The sequence below is a fragment of the Amia ocellicauda genome, chromosome 5 (assembly GCF_036373705.1).
Source record: "Amia ocellicauda isolate fAmiCal2 chromosome 5, fAmiCal2.hap1, whole genome shotgun sequence".
Taxonomy (NCBI): Eukaryota; Metazoa; Chordata; class Actinopteri; order Amiiformes; family Amiidae; genus Amia; species Amia ocellicauda.
In genome coordinates, this window is record NC_089854.1 from 5,289,970 (window position 1) to 5,317,808 (window position 27,839).

Sequence of the window (27,839 nt, forward strand, 5' to 3'; positions counted from 1 at the left end):
AGCTTGACATTGTCCAGATCAGTGTTTTAGCAAGTTTTCTAATTTCAATCACCCAATTACTGTGTCAGTAGCACCCCTTAGTGGACAGTAGAGGACTGTCTCAGGTGTGAGACAGAATTAATGTTTTTTAGGTCAGGTTTTTAACTAAACATGTGACACGTAAGTACATATAAACCCACCAGTTTAGGGACTGCAGTGCGATAGTTCTTCTTTAATACAGTAGTGTTAACAAGTGCATGTGCTTTCCAAAGGAGTGGAGCGAAAGAATGGTCAGGATTTTTCTTAAGAAAAACTTTTTCTTATGGACTTTTTCTTAAGTCCATAAGAAACAACCTCACAATGCATACACATACACCTTTCATTTCATTGGCACTATCATACACTGTCATTCTGTAGCTCCTCTTAATCAACAAAGCCAATGTTCTTGAGATCTGGTCTGCCTTTAATTCAGCTGTACTAGTGAACCTTTATTTCCATTGCAGCTTACAAACAAAAGCCCTGTTTATACAAGACTTCCTTTGCCTGGTCTGTTTCCTTCCCTGAATAGACCCCAGAGACTGGGCTGTCCAATAGACCTCACAGATTAGGCTGTCCAAAAGGGTGCAGCTCTATGAAACACTGATAGGATGTTTTTTTGTTCTGTTTGAAGTTACATTTATTTAGGATTCATCTCTTAGAAAAAAGTATAAATGAAAATTAAACTCTGGATTACTTTGAAATATCTGCCAAATACTTCTGATATATTGCCCGGTGTGTGTGATAGTGAATGTGACTTTATTGAAAAGTGCAGTCTGGACACTGAGATAACAAGGTGTGTTACAAAGCACAAAACAGAGCAGACACAAACGCAGCAGCTAAAGCTGGGAGGATGGATAACCATATCTATCCTCCACATGCATGTCATAGATGAGGAGCATTGTGTGGAAAGGTGCTGAACAGATGCTATGGACATCATTGCAACTTTACCAATGGACGTGCATGTTAGAACATCTTCCTATTCAAATGCCCTTGGGTAGACATAAATAGATTGATGTGTTCAGGGAAATCAAGATATTAGTGCTCTGGGGGGCTGCCTGGTGAAGAGTGAGAATCAGCCGCCCCCAACCCTCAGTGATGACACTAGAAACAGGATTGATACAGCACTGATCTTCCTCACTAAGCTCAGAGGACGGTACTAACTGTGTGAGTTTCTGTGAGCTTTTCTGCCTCTCTCTTATCCTCCCCGTGTGGCTGGTAGCCGCTGAGTTTCCTGGTCAGCTAGCCTGGTTGCATCACATGAGTAACAGCTCAGTCTATTAAAAACAATCAAGTCATTTCCTCCTGTGAGCTGCAAGGAAGCCTCTCTGTATCAGAGCACAGCTGACAGCATCGTGATACTGAGCGGCTGAAAATGAACTCCTTTCTTCCCTCTGTCTCCCTCCTCGCTGGTGAGTCGGTCTTCATTGCTGCTTTTGGCGCAATACAGAACTGTGTGAATATGATAACCTCGTTTCCTGAGACAGACACGTTGGAGTGTAATTGATTATTGGAGGGGCGCAGGGGAGTGAGACTGCTGCTGTAGTGGAGAAACACACGGGGATCTCCTGGCAGAAACTAAGAGAACGCAGGCAAGCTGAGCTACAGGGAATTACCATTGTTTCCAGAGTTGTGCAGGACAACTGGTATATACTGTTTTTAATCCTTAAGTTGAAAAGTTGTAACATTCTTTTAAGAACTTTTTATTCCATGAATAGAAATACTATCAGCCTGTTGGCTAAAGCAGGGATTCCCAATCCAGTCCTGGAGGACCCCCTGTCCAACTGAGATCTTAATTGCTTAATTGAATTCTGAATTGCACTATGAGGCTCAATTGTGTAATTAAGGGCCCTGGACTAATGAATGCATGGCGTCTCCTTGCCAGTAACAGTGATGGCTACAGGTTGTAGTGAGTGAGAGAGCGCACTGGTCCAGTTCTTGATAAGGTGTAGCAAAGATAACAGGGACGATCTGTTTCCGTACTGTAAATCCACTAATCCTGCATCCATAATGGACTGTGAAATGGGAGAGCAGAAGTACAGAGCAGCGCCATGATCAATTGATTTGCTCGGTCATCTTTCAAAATTGAAATCTGACATTCACAACAAGAAAGCGTTTCTTAAAATGACAAACGCAGAAATAGGATGACAGTACAGAACTGCACACATGGAGATTTTATTTACAAAATAGTACAGATAAAACATAAACAAATAACAAATAGGAGGCCTATACACTGAATATGAACTCATAACAATATGAAACATGCACAGGGATTTGGGTTGCCTTTCAGAAGTATTTTCCAATTTCTTGCTCCCTTGTTTTCAATTCAAGCTTGCTTCTGGAAATACATTTTAAAGGTTGATAACCCAACAGAAACGCATACAGAGGAAGCAAGTTACTGTCACACAGAGCAATGACAGTTTTGAATAAGCCTACTAATACACTCACAAGTTCAAGTGAGGGAATTTGATGTTACGCAGACGTTTGGGGAAAATGTTGAAATGTTTCAGATGGGACCCCTCCCTGTTCGTGCACTGAGTTTAGTAGGCTGTATAAGACTAATGTGAACCTGCCTTCTCTGGGCAAACAGGTTCAACTTGGAGTCGTAGCAGCAGCTTTGACTAGAGGATCCACATCAGAGTCCTTAGGATTGCTCTTGTTTTGTATTGATTAGAAATTCACAGCCCCTAATACACGATCATTCCCAGCATTACTGCCCTCAGACTGAAGGCTTCTCCTGTCCATCCACATTGAGGAGCCGGACGCCAGCCTGGTCTCAGACTGACCCCCTCATATGCTGAAGGATAAAGATCAAATCTGTCACTAGCACTGATGTTTCTCTCTTCTAGTTCTAGGCTGTGTGAAATCGGCTGACAGACGAGTGACTGGGGCTGAAGGTGGAAGTGTAGAGATTAAATGTCCATATCAGGATGGTTATCAGTACAGTGTGAAGTACTGGTGTCGTCATCCCTGTGGGAATAAGGATGTTCTCATTAGAACTGGCAAGACAGACACTGTTGTTACTGCAGGGAGATTCAACCTGATTAACTCTGTCTCAGCAAAGACTTTTACTGTGTGGATGAACAGACTGACACTGCAGGATTCTGGGGTCTATTACTGCGCAGTGGAGGAATGGGGCAGAGGCACATTAACAAAAACACACTTGAGCGTCAGTGAAGGTCAGTGTTGTATTTCTGTTAATAAACATTAATTGATGACTGATTTATTCTTGAATGTAGAAATGGTGTTTCCATATTCCAGTATTAAATAAACAGTGCTCTTTGCTGAGCATGTTAGAGAGCTACTGATCCCAGAAGGCAGAGCTTAAGCCAGCCTGGACTGACTGAAGGGTATGTCTGTGTGAACAGGTCTACCGCAGCAGGTATAGCTGGTTATTCTCCTGTGTAAGTACTGAAGTGTTCATTTTGTGAAGTACTGCTAGTCTAGGTATCATACTGATGGCTTCATGTTTCTGTTTACCTCCAGTAGTCCCCACAACAACCACCCCATCTCCCACCCCATCTCCCACCCCATCTCCCACCCCATCTCCCACCTCATCACCCACCTCATCTCCCACCCCATCACCCACCCCATCACCCAGCTCTGATCCTCTGGAGATCAATGGTACCGATATGACAGCAAGCAACAATTCAACCCAGACTCCGGCCAGTGCATTCACAGGTGTGTTACCGTACTGCATGCAGTGTAGGCAAGGACTGCGCTCAGGGGGTCTCAGTTGTGAACAGAGCAAAGGGCATTGTAGACAATTGTGTCATATTGCTACTGGATTCTACATGTAAAGTCTAATTTGAAAGTGTTGTGGAGTATACACAGGCGCCAACAAACTGACAACTTTGCAGGCGGGTGAATACTTCTGAAAACCACTGTAGTGTTTGAAATGTAATGAAAGAACAACTTAATCTATACACACCTGAACAAGCACCAAAGCACAATCGACCAACAAGCACAGAGCTGCAGTTATAAGAACTGTGTGAGCTGCCGGGCAGGGATAGAAAACCAAGATCGCTTGTGCTTCAGAACCGCCTCATTACTTGTGCACTGCAAAAGAAAAGGACGCCAGCGAGTATATACCTGCTTTTGTGGTTTAAGCATCAGTTTGTCACTTTGAACGACACAATGTCCTGCCAGTGGTACCTTCCTGTCACCAGACGTTCAGTGGGTTTGTGTTTCTAATGTCAGAAAAGAGGACGAGCTGAGAGATTGAACTGTTTAAAAATGTATATCAGAAAGTCAATCATTCAGGAGAGGTCAGGAGTAACAACAAACTTTGGTTTTGCATCAGTTTTGCAGAGGCATCAGTGTGTGGTATCAAAAGTAGATCTGGCAGTCAAAGTTGAAATATGTTTCAGTTCCTCAATGTGGCGTTCAAAAGGTAGAAATTGTCTTGCAGTTTCTGGAGGGAAACCCAGGTGGACTGTTTGCCCTTCAGAGCTCAGTTTATACTGATAGCTGTCTGACCTCCAGGCACTCTTTCTGTTTTACAGACATCACTTCAACAACTCCATGCAACAACACAGAGCTAAATCAGGGTAAGAGAATTACACCTCATAACTCAATTTTTCGTTCATTCGTGCCCAACTGTGGTGAAGTGTGCATTTCCTGTTGCTGTGGACATCTCTCTCTCTCTCTGTCTATCTCTCTCTCTCTGTCTCTCTCTTCAGACAGTCATTTGTTCTCAGTACAGCTGACCACCTGTTGGCACAGCTTCCCCCCATGTTTCTAATTACCTTTTTAACCCCCCACTGCGGTCAGCTGAGACATCCATTGACTCATCTCTACAGAGATCCAAAGTCTGAACCGACATACAGTCCATACAATAACAACTGCATTACTATGATCCCACCCAGACAGATCATGCTACACTGTTGTGGCCCAGTGCTGTTGCCTGTTTACAGGGTGGGGCCGGTTCATTAACACTGTTTCTGTTTTAGGTGCCGGAGTCCACATTTCTCTGGCAGCCGCCCTGGGAGTGATTGTCTGTGTGTTCATGGTGGCCGTGATATTTCTCTTCAAGAAGAGAAGACAAACACATTCACTGAGTAGGTCTCCTCAATAAGCAATCCAGTTTATAACGTTGCATACTGGCATGTGTGTATACTGTGTCTGAAATACTTTTTATTGATTTGATTTTAAAGAATAATTGTGACCTTTGTGACCTTCTGGATATTCTGTAGACCACAAATATGTCTCGTGGGTATCCTGTCTGCTCATCAGCAGTGTGGCGTTGCTATCAGGAGCTGCAGAGACACGGCTCTGTGTGTCGGTGGTTTACAAGTCCGGCCTGGTGTGATAAATGGCACACAGATGCCTCTCTCACGTGTGAAGAGGAGGGGGGTGTGGGCAGTGCAGTGCGTGTCTGAAGTGAAGCATGACCATGTCTACAAGTATAGATCATATTCTGCTTCTTCACTCATCGCCTCCTTTGCCTGTTTTTTTACAGTAGACACAAAACCCACCACCACGCCGGGGCCGGCCAGCCCAGTGCAGGTAAACTGAGGGCTCTCTGTTTCATTTTCACATGACTGTTGTATGCCCAGAGAGGTTAATGATAAATCCTGTTGTTACAATGATGATAATAAGCAAGAATTACTATTTTTGGAAATGGTGTTTGGATCATTTTAATTTATACCATGACTTCCAAGCCATAAAGTGCAGCACAAAGAGTACATAATAAAGATCAATAATTGTTGTTGTTAGTTATTATTAGATCACTAGTTAATTAAGTATTAGTAATATAACCGTAACAGCAATATTATTAACATAAGCATGAACCAAGAAAGAAAAAAATCATCACCAGACAAATGTATCGTCTGATTGTCTTAATCAATGTCCTGTTTTAGGAATAGTAATTTAAAGGGGAACTCCACTGAAAATCCATATTTTCTCAGGTTCTTGTATAAGCTACTTTGCTGGAGGTCAATGGGGAAAATCATAAAAGTCACACACAAAAAAAAGAATATTTTATGCACATTCGATTGCCTCATCACCGTATTTTTATGACAGAACTTCGCTGAGCGCGAACTGCGCATGCGCAGAGATGCTTTGCGCGGGAGAACATTTGTGTGCAGTTCGCTCTCCGCTGTAGTCTACACAGCAGTCACCTCTAATAAAATAATCATGTAAAATAATAGCAACAGATCTGGGTGATGAAATAAGCTCTGTATTACTTTCCTGATTTTCTCCATTGACTTCCAGCAAAGCAGCTCCAGAGTTAGCACCCCTGTGACGTCATGGCCGATTTCTCCATCTCTGATTTCTGGTACATAGAATGAGCTGGACATGACAAACTCACTGCACAGCATGTTTCTACCTGTTGTGACAGTGTCGGGGTCTTGGCCACACCATCTGGGCTCTGTAAGGCAGGGCTCAGGAAACAGGCAGGGAAATTATTGCAAAGTGATGGTTTATTATATACTGTGCTCCGTGCGCAAACACAACCTAACTCTTTGTCAAGTCAACCTCAACAAAGAATGAGTCCCTCTCTATAAGCTAAACAAATTAACTTGTTTGCTGTGTATGTGGGTGTTTAAGTCCATAATCCAAATCAGTTTGTCAAAAGTCCAAGCACAGTTTGCTATTCCTGCATTCGTTCTCTACTCACGATACTCTGCTCCTACACTCCGGTTCTCCTAACCCTAACCCTAACCCTAACCCTGCATAGGGACACTTCCCAGGTCAGAACATTTTTACCTGATATGTGTCTTGCAACAGTATACAGCCCCCTGCTTTCCCTTCAGGTGTGGGCCCATGTATTTTAGAAACACTTGTTTTTGAACAAACACAGAGAAATGGGAAAGAGGCACAAAACATGTGAGGGTGCTTATCTAAGAATTTGCCAAAGAACAAGTAACCGTTTCCTCTGTAACTTTGGGTTATTGGTTTTCATCTTTTGAAAGGGGTGGTAAACTTGTCATGCTGTAAAGCTGTATGAATTTGGCTCTTGATGTCTTAACAGATCATGTCCAGTGTCTGGTTTATTCGTAGTGTCCAACCCTGGTACGAATCTAATAAACAGACAACAGTTCATTAAGGTCTCCTGTTCGAACATTGATTATATTGATTTAGATAGTAGATAGTGGCCCTGTGTGGGGTTGGACACAGTGTCTGCGGTCCTATAGGCAGCGCAGGTGATCGGGACGCAGGCAGGTGAAAGGAGGAGACTGGAAGTGACTCACATAAGGACAAACCAAATGAAACCCCTATCTTCTCTGGAGCCTGGCTCGCTTCCTGCAGCCCCCTCTCTATAACAGACATTAACAAGACACACAAGACAATTGTAATCCACATCCAAAGGTCAAAGTCCAAAGCGAAAGGTCGTTTCCAGTATTCTATATCCTGTGTGATTTTGTCCATCTCACCCTCCACTGGGGGATGTAGTCCCATTCAGGGCCTGCCCTGCCCGGCACTGGCCCACGATATATATATTTCATCCATTTAACTTGTCAAAGTGTTGGGGATCTATTGTGATCCCCTGAAAGTTAAATACAATAAGGACACATTGTTACACAGATACATGTAACCCCACTGTGGCCAATTGGCCTAAACCAACCACTAACCTGTGGAGTTAACACTGTGAAATTAGCCAATGACTTGTTAAACTGCGAGAGATCCCAGGTTTCGCACTGAGGGGGTGAAATCCACTACAAACCTCATATATGATTCGACTAATAACATATCAAGCCCCACTCTGAGCAATACGTACCTAAATCAAACACGCAGGTCAGTGTGATTACTGAGAGACATGTGACAGCCGCAGGGTCTGCTACTTACAGTCAGTCATACATTTACCATGCCATACTAAAAGAGCAAAGGCCTGTGCTCACCAGAGTAGGATGAATAACATGTCCATGCTGGAGCCCCCCAAGTGACAAATGGGCTGCCATTCCTGTCTCCACATAGACTAGCACCACATTGTAATTGAAGATTCATTTTGTGAAACACAGACATTCAAGGTAATTTATATATTTCATAGACCAGAGCAACAAACCCAAATACAAACTGCATACTGACAACTTCTTCCTCAGTTTGATAACAGACAATAAAAGGTGACTTAAAACTAACTTAATGACACTTAAGTAATTCTACATCAGAACCAAAACATGAATAAACCATCTTTGGTCTTAAAAGAAAGAGCAATAGCTAAAACAACCATTGGACCATTTACATTTCACATACAATGCAACAGTAACATTTGGAAAGAGAATTATTCACACATCCTAACTGATCCTGCACTGACATGGGCATCAGACCAGCCCCCCCTGGAATTCCAAGAAGACTGAAATGTAACATCACCAAAAAAAGAGCACCTGGCTTGTTTGGTATCAACTGTAAGGTCATGCTTTGAGGGACTTGAAAATGTTATTGATAGAACTAAAACTTGACAATAGAGAAACTCTAGGTAACATTTGAACCATTTTCACGTTCCTCAAAGCCATCACACCCCCAAAACACATTCTGTGGGAATCAAGGGAGAGGAATGGCAAAGACTGCTTCTATTTGAATTTCAATTTTATTACCCCAAACCTGACCAATCAGAAGTTTGGAAGGAAAGAGATTAGAATCTCTTTGTCTAAAATGTCTAAAAACAGAAATTTAAAACTAGCAATTTGAAGTGGAACAACCTGGTAGAAGAAACCAAGGAGACAAAGTCCAGGAGGACTGAACAGAACCAGAACCACAACTTCTCTACCAAAGACCTGAAAGCTTTGCACCCATCCTGAAGTGGACGCAGTCTGCCAGCCTTCCCCGCTGTCGAACCTCTGCATAACTGACTCTCAGTAAGCCACACAGATAGTGTATTTTGTGTACTAGTCAAGAATTTGGTAAATCACAATTATGGGATCTAAATTGTAGGAATGGGAATCATAATCATAATACTTGTTTGTTATTTTACATGTTTTGTGCCTCGAGTCAAAACTCGAGTATTGGATAGATCTCCTCTCACTCTCACTTTTAATATCATCCACCCTGCTTGTGGCCTATCTTTGCAAATACATGTTGTCTATTTACATTTTTAATAAACCTATATCTGTATAAAATGAAACAGCCTCAAGGTCAATTCATGCAGATCAGCCTCATCACTAATCTGAGCTCGTATTAGTAAAGTACTGTGGTAACTTGCATATCAACCTGGTCTTGTTTCAGAGGCCTTGACCGCTGTGGGTTGTATGTGTGGGGGACACTCGATAACAGGACTTTATTCAGCAATTATTATCACCTCTGATATTGATACCAGATAAATAAACCACACTCCAGTTTAAAGTCCTAGGCCAATCGAAAGTACCTACTAATAAAACAATAACTTATGATAAATTAAAACAATTTGTCCACTGCAACATTTTGGCTGTATCTTAACAGATCAGCATCCTCTCATTTTATTAGACTATTTACACACGTAATCAGAAAACATACACAACAGAGAAAGTCCTTAAAGTGCTGGAGCTCTGATGGTCCACAGAAACACAAACCCGGTGTAGTTTTACACAATCGGTGTGTTACTCACGCATCCGGTAGCAGGAGATCGCATTCAACAGCCGATGTCCATAACGGGCGCTTTATCTTCAGGAACAAAAACACACCTGTCAGCCGGTTTTGTAAATCCACGAGTAATGACACATCCTCTTCAGTTTCCTTAGAGCCACACAGAACTGTCTTAACCACTACTTTAAACTGTACTTTACTTTCGCCATCAATGCAGGTGAAACTAAACCCTCAGTTCTAAAATGGAGGAAGGTGTCCATCCAAAGCCTGTAGAGATATTTCAAAACCTCTTCCCTCTTGTCATCGCACCCTCTCCTCTCCTCTGTCTTGCCGCTCCAGTCTCTCGCCTCTCTATCTACCTCCTCCCTCACCTGCCAGGTGCTCCGAAAATAACATCTCAAGTAATGTTTAATCATGTTGGCCATCAGGTGCCAATAAGAAGTGACAGCTCCTCTCAATGAGCCCATATAAAATAAAACTGCCATCATAGTCTCTAAAAACAGTATTAAACATGAAAGGACACTAATGAAGAAGGAAAAATAAACACCATTTGTGACTGGGTGTTACACTCAATATACAATACCAACAGTCATGACCTACAACAGATGAGGCACTAACTAAGACAGAGGACTGTCTAACAAAACTGCTTTCTGTTTATTTTGTTTGGTGAAGGTGAAGATGTCAGCTGGATCTCCATCTGATGAAGAGACTGCACTGAGGCCTGTGACTGAGAGAGTGCTGTGTTGGGACAACAGTGTACAAACTACACGGCTTTAACACCATATTTTCTCAGGTTATTGTATAAGCTGCTTTGCTGGAGGTCAATGGGGAAAATCATAAAAGTCACAAAAATCATAAAAAAAAGAATATTTTATGCATGACACAGCTGATGTCATGAAGCATCATTTTTAAATGAGAGATTCTTACTAAAGACCGAGGCAGGTTTGATGTTTTGCAAAAAGGTTCGTTGCTGGTCTGCAGAGGACAAACGGACTGTGTAATATATTGTACTGTGAAGGGGGGGCAGAGCAGAGTGGCTCAACTAACAATTTGTCCAGTTCAGTGTGTGCACTGGGTTTTGGTTATTGTCTTTTATAACTAGAATAAGTAATTGAATGATTCAGATATAGTTATATATATATATGGGTGCATTTGTAAACGTACAGTAAACAGTAATGTTTGAGTAAATGAGAGAAAAGAAAATCAATTGCTTCGGATACACTGGTCATGAGGGCCGGGATAATGGACCGGTGGAGACACCTTTGAAAAGGTCAGACAAGAAAGGAAATCCAGCCCGGGTTGGGCTCTTCCTACACAGTAATCATTTTCCTGACTGGCCTTGGGCTGTAGACTTGTGCAGTGGAGGGGATGGACACGTCAATACAGGGACGACACTGTCAATATTGGGGGGGGACATGTCCCCTGCACCTATGGAGCCAGGCATACACGGTTAGGGGGGACAATGTAACGTCCTCTCAATGCATCCCCGCCCCCCCCCCCCCAAACTTACACCTATGCAAATAACTTGCTGGTCGAAAATGTCAATGAGTCGTGGACACAGACTGGCCAGGAATCTCTGCTTTAATTGTGGACATGCATCAACAACAAAATTTAAATCGATAACTTTGCACAGTTCATCACCAAGCGCAACTTGGTGATGCTATTGTTTAGTGTAACTGCGTGTGTCTGGCACTGTCTTTGTATTCAGATATTAAACGGCCATTAATTGTGCTATTAGCAGTCCTGCATAGGAGGGAGGGACATCCTGACCAGCCTTGTGTCATTCAACGCAACACAGGTGTGCACTGTCCTAAGTAGTTACAGGTGTCGTATTTAACCGCCCCCCACCCCTCTGCGCCAGCAGTCAGCGCCAGCAGCCTTCAGTGCCCCCCTTCTGAAGGGCCACGCTTACAAAGGGCAGGGACTCTGGCTGCGGTGACTCCAGCGAGGAGAAGACTGCGAGGAGACGCCGCACAGCAACAACAGGCAACCATGACAATCTCTCCAATTCCTGTCCTGCTCTCTCCTTCCTCTCGGTGTGCACCTGTGTGCCATTGTTTCCCTAATCCCTCCAACCTCATCTCTCTCCCTTTCCCCTCCTCCTCCCTCAGCTTCCAACAAGGCCGACTTCATCTACACCTTCGTCTCCCAACATTCTTTGGATTTCCTCGCTCTCACCGAGAAATGGATCTCCCCGGACAACTCTACCACCCCTGCTGCCCTATCCTCTCTCTTTGTCCTGTCCCACTCCCCTCCTCTTACCGGGTGGGGAGGAGGAACAGGGCTCCTGCTCTCCCCTTCTCTCCTCTTCTCTGTCCCCCCCCCTCTCTCCTCTATCTCGACCCATAGCTTTGAATTCCATGCAGTTGAAATCACCTCTCCCTCTCGCCTCTTCCTTCTAGTTCTCTCCCATCCACCTGGTCCACTCACCTCCTTCCTGGATGAACTCGACTTTCCTCTCTCCTCCCTCCCCATCCTCCTGTCCTCACCTACCATCCTCCTGGGTGACTTCAACATCCACCTCTCCAACCATTCCCACTGTGCCGGATTTCTTCCTGTCCTTCACTCCTTTAACTTCTCTCTCTCCCCATCTCCCCCCACTCACAGGGCAGGACCAAACTCCCAGCTGCCCTCAAAGTCTACCGCTCTCTATTGTCCACATTCTCCTACTCTCTCACCTCAGCCAAGAATTCTTACTTCCAATCTCTCTTCGAATCCACTGTCAACAACCCCCGCAAACTTTTCTCCACCTTCTCCTCCCTCCTTGCCCCCCCTCCCCCTCCTCCTCACTCATCTCTCACTGCTGATGATTTTGCCTCCTTCTTTTCCTCCAAGATTGCAGACATCCGCAGGCTCACCCATTCTCCACCCTCATCTCCCATCACACCGAAACCTCCCACCGATCAAGCTCCCTTTTCTTCATTCTCGCCTCTCTCTGATGCTGAAGTTTCTGCTCTTCTCCTACGTCACAAACCTACAACATGTGCCCTGGACCCTCTCCCTTCTCGCCTCTTTCAAGTGACCGCTCCTGATCTTCTCCCCTTCATTTCCTCCCTCCTCAACTCCTCACTCCTCTCTGGCTGTTTCCCTTGCATTTAAACAAGCTGCTGTCATCCCACTGCTCAAGAAACCAACCCTTGACGCCACCTCCCCTCAGAACTACCGCCCTGTCTCCCTACTCCCCTTCCTCTCAAAGACTCTCGAGCGGGCGGTCCACCGTCGGCTCTCTGACTTTCTGTCCCAACACTCACTCACTTGTTCCTCTGCAATCCGGCTTCTGCACAGCTCACTCCACTGAGACGGCTCTCCTGGCAGTCACTGACTCCCTCAGCTGTGCTCAGGTGGCCTCCCTCTCCTCAGTCCTCATCCTCCTTGACTTCTCTGCAGCATTTGACACCGTTGATCACTCTATCCTCCTCTCCTGCCTCGCTGACCTTGGAATCTCTGGGACTGCTCTCACCTGGTTCTCCTCCTACCTCAGCGACTGGTCCTACCAAGTGACATGGCGACGCTCCTCATCCACCCCTCAACCTCTCCTCACAGACGTTCCCCAAGGCTCCGTCCTGGGCCTGCTCCTGTTCTCTCTCTACACTCACTCCCTGGGCCCCGTCATCGCTTCCCATGGTTTCTCCTACCACTTCTACGCTGATGATACCCAGATCTTCCTGTCTTTTCCCTCTTCTGACCCTCTCATCCCCTCTCGCATCTCTTCCTGCTTGTCTGCTATTTCCACCTGGATGCACCTGCACCACCTCAAGCTCAACCTCTCCAAATCAGATCTCCTCTTTTTCCCCCACTCTTCCTCACCTTCTGCTGACCTCTCCATCTCGATCCCCTTGGAATCCACCACACTCTCTCCTTCTTCTTCCGTTAAAAATCTAGGAGTCACCCTCGATCCTGCGCTCTCCTACACCCAGCACATCACCACGCTGACACGCACCTGTAGATTCTTCCTGAGCAACATACGCTGGATCCGTGCCTTCCTCACCGACTACTCGACTCAGCTGCTCGTCCAGTCACTGGTCTTCTCCCGCCTGGACTACTGCAACTCCCTCCTGGCCGGCCTGCTTGCAACTACTACCCGCCGCTCCAGCTCATCCAGAACTCTGCGGCTCGTCTGGTATTCTCTCTGCCCCGATTCGCACACGCTACTCCACTGCTCCGCTCCCTCCACTGGCTCCCGATAGCGTCACGCATTCAGTTCAAGACATTGACCCTCACCTACCGCTGTCTCGACCACACTGCACCAAGCTACCTTCAGTCACTCGTCTCTCCATACATCCCCTCCAGACCACTGTGCTCCTCTAGTGCCAGAAGACTAACTCTGCCTCCTCTCCACTCTCCTTCCTCCAGAGCCACTCCTTCTCATCCCTGGCACCTAAATGGTGGAACGACCTGCCCACCAAAGTCAAAACAGCAGAGTCCTTGACCTCCTTCCAGCGCTTACTCAAGACACATCTTTTGAGACTCTACTTATAATATTAGTCCATTTATTTTTATTATGCTGCTTGCATTCCTGATTTGTTTTCCTCCTTGCTCCCTTTCCCATAACCCCTGACTGTGACCCTACATCTTGACAGCACTTAGCTTTCACCGTCCAGGATGTAGGACCTCACTTACTGTACTTGCGTAAATTGTAATTTGTAATTTGTAAAATGTATTTTGAATTGCTATGTTTTAGTTAAATTGAATTTGTAATGATTGATGCCTTGTACTGTATTTTTGCACTTATGTTGTAAGTCGCCCTGGATAAGGGCGTCTGCCAAGAAATACAAATAATAATAATAATAACTGAGGAAGAGCGTGAAAAGACAGCACTGCAGCTGGAGTCAGAGCGGCCATGGCCAAACATCTGGAGTCCACAGGTGTGAAGAATAGAGAAACTGTGCACTTCCCTTGATTGAGCGGACGGTAATCTGGGCTGTAATGTTGTGTGTTGATGTGCTTCCACTTTGTCTGTTTCAAAAAGTCTGCAAAACTGCACAACTGCAGATGTTTACTGCATTTTATAACAAAGACGCTATACAATATTATGCATATGCTATATAATATTATTTAAATAAGTGGTAAAATCTTATGAAATGGAAAGAGGGCGTTACTGTATGTTTAACTATGATGATTGAGTCTGAGCCACTCCGGTACCTGTTTCTCCACCACTACACCTCCGTCTCCAACATAAAGCCTCTGCTCCCAGCATCAGGCTCCTCCGTCTCATTGATTCCAGTGAGTAGTAAATGGGTTAAGAACAGGTTTATGCACAGAGAGATTCTGGTATTATCAATGCAAATGGACAAATAAGTGTATGAAATGAAATGCAATCAAGTAGACCCTATGTCAGTGTTGTCATCATTGTTAAGCGTTGGGGCTTTCGAACAAATATAAATGGTCACAACAATATGAACAGTCGGGGGGGGGCACCAGATGTGACCCGAATGTATAAAGGAGGCGCCATCCATCCGAACCGCTGCAGTAGAGAGATCAACCCACTACGCCAACAAACCAGGTGTCCCATTGCACGAGGTTTATCACTGTACTGATGTCAGAGGGGTTACATCACCTGTAATGAACTCAGGTACGCGGTGAGCCCCTTACACTCGCACCCCAGAACCCCACAGCATTCGCATTCATATCCACAGTGAATCAGAGAGGACATTATTTGACTGATATACAGAAAATTACATCAGTTTTGCAGAGGCATCGGTGGGCTGGATCACAAGTAGCTCTAGCAGTCAGATCTTCAATCTGTTTCAGTTCCTCAATGTGACGTGCAAAAGGGGGAAATTGTCTTGCAGTTTCTTGAGGGAAACCCAGGTGGACTGTTTGCCCTTCAGAGCTCAGTTTATACTGATAGCTGTCTGACCTCCAGGCACTCTTTCTTTTACAGACACCACTTTAACATCTCCATGCAACAACACAGACCTAGATCAGGGTAAGAGAATTACACCTCTGACACACTTTTTCATTCATTGGTGGCAGTCTGTGGTGAAGTGTGTCCTTCCTGTTGCTGTGGACATCTCTCTCTCTCTCTCTCTCTCTCTCTCTCTCTCTCTCTCTCTCTGCACAGTCGTTTGTTTTCAGTACAGCTGACCAGTTGCTGTCGCTGCTTACAGACATACAGACCTGGTCCTGGAGAGAGACAGTGTAAATGCAGCTCCAGTACATCAGTGCATTTCAGTCAAAACGTGTAGCAGTGATAGTTATCAACCAGGTGGCAGCATTTTATAAGGTACTATACGAGAAAACTCACTTTTTTAACTGTAAATTGAAACGTAAAAAATAAATAAAAAAACACGTACTTTTCACAATAGTTTCCATTTCAAAATCAGCAACCATAATAACAGGCACTTATACACTAGCGTTTCTGATCCGGATCAAATGCATCGGTACATCAAGATCAGTGGTCTACATCTCCACTGCCTTTGATCAGGATCAACTGTCAGCCTCCACAGGGGTCTTTGCATGCGCATTCAAACTTAATTATGTGTATATATTAAATTATATAAAAAACAACAGTATTTTTTTTTATCTCATTAAGAATTATTCTAACAAGTAAAACCAACACAATTGCATATTTGTTCACAACCAAAGCATTATAAATAAAAATACAATTATATGTTTGCTAACATATAATAAGAAGCAATTTAGTGTTCATTTTGACAGTTGTATTTATAATAAGAGGAGTAGGGACGTGTTGTCTTATTGTGAAGTGAAGGCTGTTTGTCTGCCACCCGCCTTTAAAAGAAACGCCACCGCAGTGCATGCTGGGACTTGGGCATTTGATCCAGATCAGAAATGGCAGTGTGAACGCGCCTAATTATCATAGAGCAGTTTAAATGAGTCTCTTTACTCCAAACAGGGAAGAGGGCTGAGATCCGCATTGTCCATATCAGTGTTTTAGCAAGTTTTCTAATTTCAGTCACCCGAAATTAGATAGCGCCCCTTAGTAGACAGATGAGGACTGTCTCAGGTGTGAGACAGAGTGAATGGTTTTTAGATCAGGTTTTTAACTAAACACGTGACACATAAGTTCATATAAGCCCATCAGTTTAGGGACTGCAGTGTGATAGTTCCTCTTTAATACAGTAGTGTTAACAAGTGCATGTGCTTTCTAAGGAGTGGAGCGAAAGAATGGTCAGGATTTTTCTCAGTCCATAGAAACAACCTCACAATGCTCATATATTCACCTTTCATTTCATTGTCACTATCATACACTGTCATTCTGTAGCTCCTCTTGAGATCTTGATCTTGAGATCTTGGTCTTGAGATCTGGTCTGCCTTTAATTCAGCTGTACTAGTGAATCTTTATTTCCATTGCAGCTTTCAAACAAAAGCCCTGTTTAAACAAGGCTTCCTTTGTCTGGTCCGTTTCCTTCCCTGAATTAGAAACCAGCACTTTTCCTCACTTTGTATTGGACCCCAGAGACAGGGCTGTCCAATAGACCCCAGAGACTAGGCTGTCCAATAGGCCCCAGAGACAGGGCTGTCCAATAGACCTCAGAGACGGGGCTGTCCAATAGGGTGCAGCTCTATGAATCACTGACAGGGTGTTTTTTCATTTTGTTTTGAAGTTAAATTTATTTAGGTTTTATTTCTTTGAAAAAAGTATAAATGATGATTAAACACTGTATTACTTTGAAATATCTGCCAAATACTTGCCCAAATATATTGCCCGGTCTGGTAGTGAATTTGTCACTACCACACAATCTGAACACTGAGATAACAAGGTGTGACACAAAGCACAAAACAGAGCAGACTCAAATACAGCAGCTAAAGTCCATTGTGCAGGAGGTTGACATGTTATTATTATTATTGTTTATTTATTAGCAGATGCCCTTGTCCAGGCATGCATGTCATAGATGAGGAGCATTGTGTGGAAAGGTGCTGAACAGATGCTATGGACATCATTGCAACTTTACCAATGGACGTGCATGTTAGAACATCTTCCTATTCAAATGCCCTTGGGTAGACATAAATAGATTGATGTGTTCAGGGAAATCAAGATATTAGTGCTCTGGGGGGCTGCCTGGTGAAGAGTGAGAATCAGCCGCCCCCAACCCTCAGTGATGACACTAGAAACAGGATTGATACAGCACCTTCCTCACTAAGCTCAGAGGACGGTACTAACTGTGTGAGTTTCTGTGAGCTTTTCTGCCTCTCTCTTATCCTCCCCGTGTGGCTGGTAGCCGCTGAGTTTCCTGGTCAGCTAGCCTGGTTGCATCACATGAGTAACAGCTCAGTCTATTGAAAACAATCAAGTCATTTCCTCCTATGAGCTGCAAGGAAGCCTCTCTGTATCAGAGCACAGCTGACAGCATCGTGATACTGAGCGGCTGAAAATGAACTCCTTTCTTCCCTCTGTCTCCCTCCTCGCTGGTGAGTCGGTCTTCATTGCTGCTTTTGGCGCGATAGAGAACTGTGTGAATATGATAACCTCGTTTCCTGAGACAGACACGTTGGAGTGTAATTGATTATTGGAGGGGCGCAGGGGAGTGAGACTGCTGCTGTAGTGGAGAAACACACGGGGATCTCCTGGCAGAAACTAAGAGAACGCAGGCAAGCTGAGCTACAGGGAATTACCATTGTTTCCAGAGTTGTGCAGGACAATTCAGATTTGATCATCTTGAAGAGGTTTAACAGAAGTGTAGTGTTTTCAGAATGTTTTTTATTGATAAGTCGAATAGTTGTAAAATTATTTTAAGTTTTTATTCCAACTGAGATCTTAATTGCTTAATTGAATCCTGAATTGCACTATGAGTCTCAATTATGTAATTAATGTTGTAGTGAGTGAGAGAGCGCATTGGTCCAGTTCTTGATAATGTGTAGCAAAGATAACAGGGACGATCTGTTTCCTTACTGTAAATACACTAACCCTGCATGCTTAATGGACTCCATTAGTTCTTTGCCTGATGTCTTTATCCAAGGCAACTTCCACAGTGACAGTGAAAAAATATATAAAATAAAGCACAGTTCAAATACATTAAGCGGAGTGTAGAAAATACAACCTGTCCTGTGAAAAGGGAGAGCAGAAGTACAGAACAGCGCCATGGTCAATTTGCTCGGTCATCTTTCAAAATGTCACTGTGGTCCAAAAGCTGTAGTGTCACTCGGTCTTAATGGTCAGTATCATGTTGTAAAACAAACTCTGTATTCCCATTTATTCCCTAATGGCTGTATTTCAGTAAACTTGTCAGTTAGATCTTGACATTTTGACTGAAAGATTGTGTCACAGTCGGGGAATTCCTCTGCACATAGACAGAGTTAATACATGTCTGAAAGTTCATTTAGATATTTCTATATTTGAAAGTGATGAGTGGCATTTAATAGACAATGTTATTGATTATTATTATTCAAATATGAAATCTGACATTCACAGCAAGAAAGGCCTATACACTGAATATGTGTCACGTCCACAAGGACCAAAGGAAGGGATCCAAGTGCAGGCTAGAAGTTGAAGCAGATAATCCAATAAGGGCAAAATGAGAGAGAGAAAACAGAGACAGTCCAAGGTCGATCGATCAGGCGAACAGGCTAGTGGGGAGATCCAGAAGGGGTAAACGAGAGACGATAGCAAGAGGTCAAAAAAACACGGAGACGCAAACACGAAACAAGGCTCAGAATTGATTCTAGAAAGAAAGCAAGACTTCACGATGAATCTATGAAACAGAGGGGTTTAAGTACTGTGAAGGAGACAGGGTTTGAATGAGGTGAATGAAAGATTGACCAATGATAGGAGAGGAGGACAGAACAGGTGGACCTGGTAGGAAAGAATGTGGAAAGACTGGTTTGACTGGACAAAGGAAAGGAGAAGCACTAGACTAGTATTCGGGAGAGGGAGACCTCAGGTGGTGAACTAAGGTGGAAAAAGGGGAGACCGTGACAATATGAAATTGGGAAATTGGGTAGTATTTTCTCATTTCTGATATGTATGTATATGGGTGTGTGTGTGTATGTATGTATGTGTGTATATATATATATATATATATATATATATATATATATATATATATAATTTGTTTCTGTTATTAGGTTATTATATTTTTCTGAACTGTGATATTGAACACTGCCTACACTCTGTTGTAATTCATTATACATCTCCAGTTATTACTTCTGAAAGCTGCTATTTTGATTAATTTTAATATTTTACACATTAATACAATGGCTTCAAAATCAGAACCTGTTTGAGTTTTGCTAACATGTTTTGCTAGGTTACCCCATAGTAACTACATCACATTTTCACCAAATCAATTCACAGATTTCTGCACAGATGTTTTGCAGCTTCATGCTTTATACTTAAAGGTGTGATTTATAACAATGTCCTGCTCTTTCATTTCCTGTCTGTTATGTACTCTGATTGCTGTGCTGGTTCTTTGCTCCCTTGTTTTCAATTCAAGCTTGCTTCTGGAAAGACATTTTAAAGGTTGATAACCCAACAGAAACACATACAGAGGAAGCAAGTTACTGTCACACAGAGCAATGACAGCTTTGAATAAGCCTACTAATACACTCACAAGTTCAAGTGAGGGAATTTGATGTTACGCAGACATTTGGGGAAAATGTTGAAATTTTTCAGATGGGACCCCTCCCTGTTCGTGCACTGAGTTTAGTAGGCTGTATAAGACTAATGTGAACCTGCCTTCTCTGGGCAAACAGGTTCAACTTGGAGTCGTAGCAGCAGCTTTGACTAGAGGATCCACATCAGAGTCTTTAGGATTGCTCTTGTTTTGTATTGATTATAAATTCACAGCCCCTAATACACGATCATTCCCAGCATTACTGCCCTCAGACTGAAGGCTTCTCCTGTCCATCCACATTGAGGAGCCGGACGCCAGCCTGGTCTCAGACTGACCCCCTCATATGCTGAAGGATAAAGATCAAATCTGTCACTAGCACTGATGTTTCTCTCTTCTAGTTCTAGGCTGTGCGAAATCGGCTGACAGACGAGTGACTGGGGCTGAAGGTGGAAGTGTAGAGATTACATGTCCATATCAGGATGGTTATCAGTACAGTGTGAAGTACTGGTGTCGTCATCCCTGTGGGAATAAGGATGTTCTCATTAGAACTGGCAAGACAGACACTGTTGTTACTGCAGGGAGATTCAACCTGATTAACTCTGTCTCAGCAAAGACTTTTACTGTGTGGATGAACAGACTGACACTGCAGGATTCTGGGGTCTATTACTGCGGAGTGGAGGAATGGGGCAGAGACACATTAACAAAAACACACTTGAGCGTCAGTGAAGGTAAATAATGATATAAAAACTGAATTTGTTGTATTTCTGTTAATAAACATTAATTGATGACTGATTTATTCTTGAATGTAGAAATGGTGTTTCCATATTCCAGTATTAAATAAACAGTGCTCTTTGCTGGGCATGTTAGAGAGCTACTGATCCCAGAAGGCAGAGCTCAAGCCAGCCTGGACTGACTGAAGGGTATGTCTGTGTGAACAGGTCTACCGCAGCAGGTATAGCTGGTTATTCTCCTGTGTAAGTACTGAAGTGTTCATTTTGTGAAGTACTGCTAGTCTAGGTATCATACTGATGGCTTCATGTTTCTGTTTACCTCCAGTAGTCCCCACAACAACCACCCCATCTCCCACCTCATCACCCACCTCATCTCCCACCCCATCACCCACCCCATCACCCAGCTCTGATCCTCTGGAGATCAATGGTACCGATACGACAGCAAGCAACAATTCAACCCAGACTCCGGCCAGTGCATTCACAGGTGTGTTACCGTACTGCATGCAGTGTAGGCAAGGACTGCGCTCAGGGGGTCTCAGTTGTGAACAGAGCAAAGGGCATTGTAGACAATTGTGTCATATTGCTACTGGATTCTACATGTAAAGTCTAATTTGAAAGTGTTGTGGAGTATACACAGGTGCCAACAAACTGACAACTTTGCAGGCGGGTGAATACTTCTGAAAACCACTGTAGTGTTTGAAATGTAATGAAAGAACAACTTAATCTATACACACCTGAACAAGCACCAAAGCACAATCGACCAACAAGCACAGAGCTGCAGTTATAAGAACTGTGTGAGCTGCCGGGCAGGGATAGAAAACCAAGATCGCTTGTGCTTCAGAACCGCCTCATTACTTGTGCACTGCAAAAGAAAAGGACGCCAGCGAGTATATACCTGCTTTTGTGGTTTAAGCATCAGTTTGTCACTTTGAACGACATAATGTCCTGCCAGTGGTACCTTCCTGTCACCAGACGTTCAGTGGGTTTGTGTTTCTAATGTCAGAAAAGAGGACGAGCTGAGAGATTGAACTGTTTAAAAATGTATATCAGAAAGTCAATCATTCAGGAGAGGTCAGGAGTAACAACAAACTTTGGTTTTGCATCAGTTTTGCAGAGGCATCAGTGTGTGGTATCAAAAGTAGATCTGGCAGTCAAAGTTGAAATATGTTTCAGTTCCTCAATGTGGCGTTCAAAAGGTAGAAATTGTCTTGCAGTTTCTGGAGGGAAACCCAGGTGGACTGTTTGCCCTTCAGAGCTCAGTTTATACTGATAGCTGTCTGACCTCCAGGCACTCTTTCTGTTTTACAGACATCACTTCAACAACTCCATGCAACAACACAGAGCTAAATCAGGGCAAGAGAATTACACCTCATAACTCAATTTTTCGTTCATTCGTGCCCAACTGTGGTGAAGTGTGCATTTCCTGTTGCTGTGGACATCTCTCTCTCTCTCTGTCTATCTCTCTCTCTCTGTCTCTCTCTTCAGACAGTCATTTGTTCTCAGTACAGCTGACCACCTGTTGGCACAGCTTCCCCCCATGTTTCTAATTACCTTTTTAACCCCCCACTGCGGTCAGCTGAGACATCCATTGACTCATCTCTACAGAGATCCAAAGTCTGAACCGACATACAGTCCATACAATAACAACTGCATTACTATGATCCCACCCAGACAGATCATGCTACACTGTTGTGGCCCAGTGCTGTTGCCTGTTTACAGGGTGGGGCCGGTTCATTAACACTGTTTCTGTTTTAGGTGCCGGAGTCCACATTTCTCTGGCAGCCGCCCTGGGAGTGATTGTCTGTGTGTTCATGGTGGCCGTGATATTTCTCTTCAAGAAGAGAAGACAAACACATTCACTGAGTAGGTCTCCTCAATAAGCAATCCAGTTTATAACGTTGCATACTGGCATGTGTGTATACTGTGTCTGAAATACTTTTTATTGATTTGATTTTAAAGAATAATTGTGACCTTTGTGACCTTCTGGATATTCTGTAGACCACAAATATGTCTCGTGGGTATCCTGTCTGCTCATCAGCAGTGTGGCGTTGCTATCAGGAGCTGCAGAGACACGGCTCTGTGTGTCGGTGGTTTACAAGTCCGGCCTGGTGTGATAAATGGCACACAGATGCCTCTCTCACGTGTGAAGAGGAGGGGGGTGTGGGCAGTGCAGTGCGTGTCTGAAGTGAAGCATGACCATGTCTACAAGTATAGATCATATTCTGCTTCTTCACTCATCGCCTCCTTTGCCTGTTTTTTTACAGTAGACACAAAACCCACCACCACGCCGGGGCCGGCCAGCCCAGTGCAGGTAAACTGAGGGCTCTCTGTTTCATTTTCACATGACTGTTGTATGCCCAGAGAGGTTAATGATAAATCCTGTTGTTACAATGATGATAATAAGCAAGAATTACTATTTTTGGAAATGGTGTTTGGATCATTTTAATTTATACCATGACTTCCAAGCCATAAAGTGCAGCACAAAGAGTACATAATAAAGATCAATAATTGTTGTTGTTAGTTATTATTAGATCACTAGTTAATTAAGTATTAGTAATATAACCGTAACAGCAATATTATTAACATAAGCATGAACCAAGAAAGAAAAAAATCATCACCAGACAAATGTATCGTCTGATTGTCTTAATCAATGTCCTGTTTTAGGAATAGTAATTTAAAGGGGAACTCCACTGAAAATCCATATTTTCTCAGGTTCTTGTATAAGCTACTTTGCTGGAGGTCAATGGGGAAAATCATAAAAGTCACACACAAAAAAAAGAATATTTTATGCACATTCGATTGCCTCATCACCGTATTTTTATGACAGAACTTCGCTGAGCGCGAACTGCGCATGCGCAGAGATGCTTTGCGCGGGAGAACATTTGTGTGCAGTTCGCTCTCCGCTGTAGTCTACACAGCAGTCACCTCTAATAAAATAATCATGTAAAATAATAGCAACAGATCTGGGTGATGAAATAAGCTCTGTATTACTTTCCTGATTTTCTCCATTGACTTCCAGCAAAGCAGCTCCAGAGTTAGCACCCCTGTGACGTCATGGCCGATTTCTCCATCTCTGATTTCTGGTACATAGAATGAGCTGGACATGACAAACTCACTGCACAGCATGTTTCTACCTGTTGTGACAGTGTCGGGGTCTTGGCCACACCATCTGGGCTCTGTAAGGCAGGGCTCAGGAAACAGGCAGGGAAATTATTGCAAAGTGATGGTTTATTATATACTGTGCTCCGTGCGCAAACACAACCTAACTCTTTGTCAAGTCAACCTCAACAAAGAATGAGTCCCTCTCTATAAGCTAAACAAATTAACTTGTTTGCTGTGTATGTGGGTGTTTAAGTCCATAATCCAAATCAGTTTGTCAAAAGTCCAAGCACAGTTTGCTATTCCTGCATTCGTTCTCTACTCACGATACTCTGCTCCTACACTCCGGTTCTCCTCCACTCCAATTTCTCAATTCAGGTTTATGGAGGAGGGGAGCCAATTAGGCTCGCCGTGCAGCGTGACACTATAGAATAACCTGGATTTTCGGTGGAGTTCCCCTTTAAGGGTGAACAGCCAGGTGTGAATCATGTTTTGCTCCTCAGCTGGTAGAACAGAACATAAATACAATTCCCGTCTGATCTTAGAGATCGTTTGGGAACCAGCAGTGGCTTCGTCTCTAGCTTTCTGTCTGTCCCCGCGCGACAGAGTCACTGTACTGGTCTCTGTACGCAGGAGGAGGACGACCCCGGTGGTGAGTATGAAGAGATTGACACTTCACCCCCAGACTGCGATGTGTCGACAGTATACTCCACTATCTGTGGTCCTCTGGAGGTGGACAGTCCAGAGCTGTACTCCATAGTGCCGCTTTCCAACCCCCAGCTCGGCCCAGAGGACTGTGACGATTACTCCTTGCTGAAGCCCCACTGAAGCCAGCCCTGCATAGGGACACTTCCCAGGTCAGAACATTTTTACCTGATATGTGTCTTGCTACCGTATACAGCCCCCTGCTTTCCCTTCAGGTGTGGGCCCATGTATTTCTGTTTTTGAACACAAAGAAATGTGAAAGTGGCACAAAACATGTGAGGGTGCTTATCTAAGAATCAGTTAAATGTAAAGGAACCGTTTCCTCTGTAACATTGGGTTATTGGTTTTCATCTTTTGAAAGGGGTGGTAAACTTGTCATGCTGTAAAGCTGTGTGAATTTGGCTCTTGATGTCTTGACGGATCATGTCCAGTGTCTGGTTTATTCGTAATGTCCAACCCTGGTATGAATCTAATTGTCACGGCAGGGGATGTCATCGGTGGCACCCGCCGACTGGGCATCACGCCAGGCAGGCTGCCCACGGGGGCAAGGGGCCGGAGCACCAGGATGCTCTCGGTGGAAGTCCGTGATCAGTGTCGGTTCTAAGATGTCCGATGCCCGTACCCAGGACTGCTCTTCAGAGCCATAGCCCTCCCAGTCCACTACATACTGGAGATGGCCTCTCTGAAGACAGGAACGGAGTGAACTACATACGACGGGCCATCTTTAAGGTCCAAGGGGGTCGGAGGAGAGGAGATCAGGTTGGAGGCAGAACCGGTGGATTGAGCAGGGTCAGATGAGATGGGCTCCAGCAGGGAAATGTGGAAACTGGGTGATATTCTGTAGTGAGGAGGCAATTGGAGGTAACAGGATTAATCTGTCGGAGGATGCAGAAGGGTCCGATGAAGTGGGGGTCCTGGGTCGAGAACCAGACTTCCTGCCCTGGTTGGTATTGGGGGGCTTGGCGCCGCCGACAGTCAGCTTGAAACTTCTGTTGAGTAATGGCACGTTAAAGGCGGATGTGGGCCACTTGCCAGACTTCATCGCTGTGGTCATTGACAGCTGGAACATCTGAGGGTTATCTGGACCACGGGAGCAAAGATGGCTGATATCCTAGAACACAATGAAATGGAGTGAGATTCTGAGACATCAACTTCGACTTCAAAGGGGAGAGAAGATCAGGGTGCTTCAAAACTGGAGCTGTGGTGAACAGGGTCTTTAACTGGTTGATGGAGCCGGTGGCTGATTCATTCCATGCCAACTTCCGAGTTGCTGTTTTAAGGAGAGAGGTGAGGGGGGCAGCCACAGAGCTGAAGCCTCTAATAAAACACAGATATAATTTGGCAAAACCAATGAATCTTTGCAGCTCCTTGATAGTATGTGCTTGTGGCCAGTCGGTCACAACCCTCACTTTGCTCTGATCCATCTGGATTCCTGTAGCATTGAGAATGTACCCCAAAATCTGACCTGTTGTTCTTATGGAATTCACACTTTTTAACTTTGGCAAACAATTGGTTCCGCAACAGACACTGGAGGACTTGGCGAACGTGGATAATGTGTTTGTAAAAGTTAGGGAAATAAATCAGGATATTATCTATGTAAACAATAACAGCGATTTAAAAAAGATCTCAGAACTTTGTGACGAAGGCTTGGAATACAACTGGGGCATTTGCTAGACCATAGGGCATTACCAAGTACTCATAATGGCCACTACTAGTAATGAAGGCTGGACTTCAGATACGGGTGCAGGACTTGACTGTGGGGATTGGCATTTTCTGGTTCCGAGTAGGGCATCATCACAGCAGGCTAGTTCTGACTGTAGCTCATTGCTCAAACCCTGACAGTGAGGAGGGCTTCTTCATTCCAGCGACTGGGAGCTGCAAGCGTGTGGAATCATAGGGCATATTCTGCAGCTGACTGAGAATCCTGACGGAGAGCCAGTAGCTGTTCACCTGCATCCTTCCCCTTCACAGGATGATCAAACACATCTCTGAAATGGACGAGAAACGTTGTCAGGGACCGGGTGAGCTCCCCTGCTGAGACCAGACAGCCGCAGCCCACTGAAGAGCTTTCCCAGTAAGAAGAGAAATGAGAAAGGCCACTTTAGCCTCTTCATTGGGGAAGGCATTGGGCAGGTGGGCAAAAAACAGTGAACACTGAAGCAAAAATCCCTCACAAAGGTTCGGAGAGCCGTCATATTTATTGGGGATGGCAAGTCTGACAGGTCTGTCTTCATGTTCTCCTTGGAGAGCACCCTGTAAGGACATGGCAGTGTAGATGTTAAGGGGCTCCGCTGGGTCCATAGTACTGGCGAAGTCTTCTGTCATGGCAGGGGATGTCATGAGTGGATGACCCAGGTGCAGGGTTACTGCAGGATTGGGATGGAGTTAATGAAAACAGGTCAGGGTAATGGAAAAGGGATAAGAAGCAGACTGTCAGGGTTAAAAGGGACATCCAAAAGATGTTGTCAAAAGGCAGCCAAAAGGTTAGTCAATCAGGAAACAGGGTTCAAGGGACAATCCAGGAGTCCTCATCAAAGGCAGAAGCAAGGTCAGGAACACAGCGTTTGTACACACGAATGAAGGGCTCAGAATTGTTTCTATACAGAAGACAAGACTTTGCAAAGACTGAACAGAACAGAGGGATATATATAGAGAAGGCTGAGGGAGCATATAGCAGAGCAGATGCTGGACCAATAGGAGGGAAGAATGTCAATTAAACTGAATGCACATGTGGCTATGGCATGTGATGCGAGAGACAGGAATGGTATTCTGGCGATGATGACCTCTGTTGGTGAGGAAAGGACATGACACTAATAAACAGACAGTTCATTAAGGTCTCCTGTTTGGACATTGATTTTACAGATATAGATGTAGATAGAGACACTGTGTGGGGCTGGGAACAGGGTCTGCGGTCCTATAGGCAGGGCACGTGATCGGGGCACATGAAGGAAGCTGAAATTAGGTGATTTTTCTAAATCAGTCAAATAATAGACTTAATAAACCCACCTCACTTCAACTCTGTATGAGACAATGGATTTTATTTCTCAAATTGCTCTTCTTAGTTATGTAAGAGCACCTCAGCGTGGCCGTTGGAGTCCAGTGCCCGATTGCATAAAAAGTTAAGGAATCCTACTTAAGTTAATCACATGAGTGTATATACTGAAGTATTTCCCTTAAGGTAATGGTTTATTAAAACGACTTAATTATCATTTTCATAAAAAAAAAAACCTAAAGGTTAAATTCAGGTACCTTGAAGCCTGTTTATAATGGCTGCATT

General features: G+C 44.2%; 2 long non-coding RNA genes across 2 annotated transcripts; both read left to right on the forward strand.

The window, feature by feature from the left end:
- The first annotated feature begins 3,529 nt into the window (after positions 1-3,529).
- LOC136749276 (uncharacterized) lies at positions 3,530-14,710 on the forward strand. Its single transcript, XR_010816727.1, has 6 exons — positions 3,530-3,696; positions 4,521-4,565; positions 4,968-5,075; positions 5,477-5,523; positions 10,189-10,309; positions 13,870-14,710. It is a non-coding gene; the product is annotated as an uncharacterized LOC136749276 (long non-coding RNA).
- Positions 14,711-17,812: 3,102 nt separating this feature from the next.
- LOC136750534 (uncharacterized) lies at positions 17,813-23,088 on the forward strand. Its single transcript, XR_010816883.1, has 5 exons — positions 17,813-17,889; positions 20,426-20,755; positions 21,084-21,242; positions 22,514-22,621; positions 23,023-23,088. It is a non-coding gene; the product is annotated as an uncharacterized LOC136750534 (long non-coding RNA).
- The last annotated feature ends 4,751 nt before the right edge of the window (positions 23,089-27,839 follow it).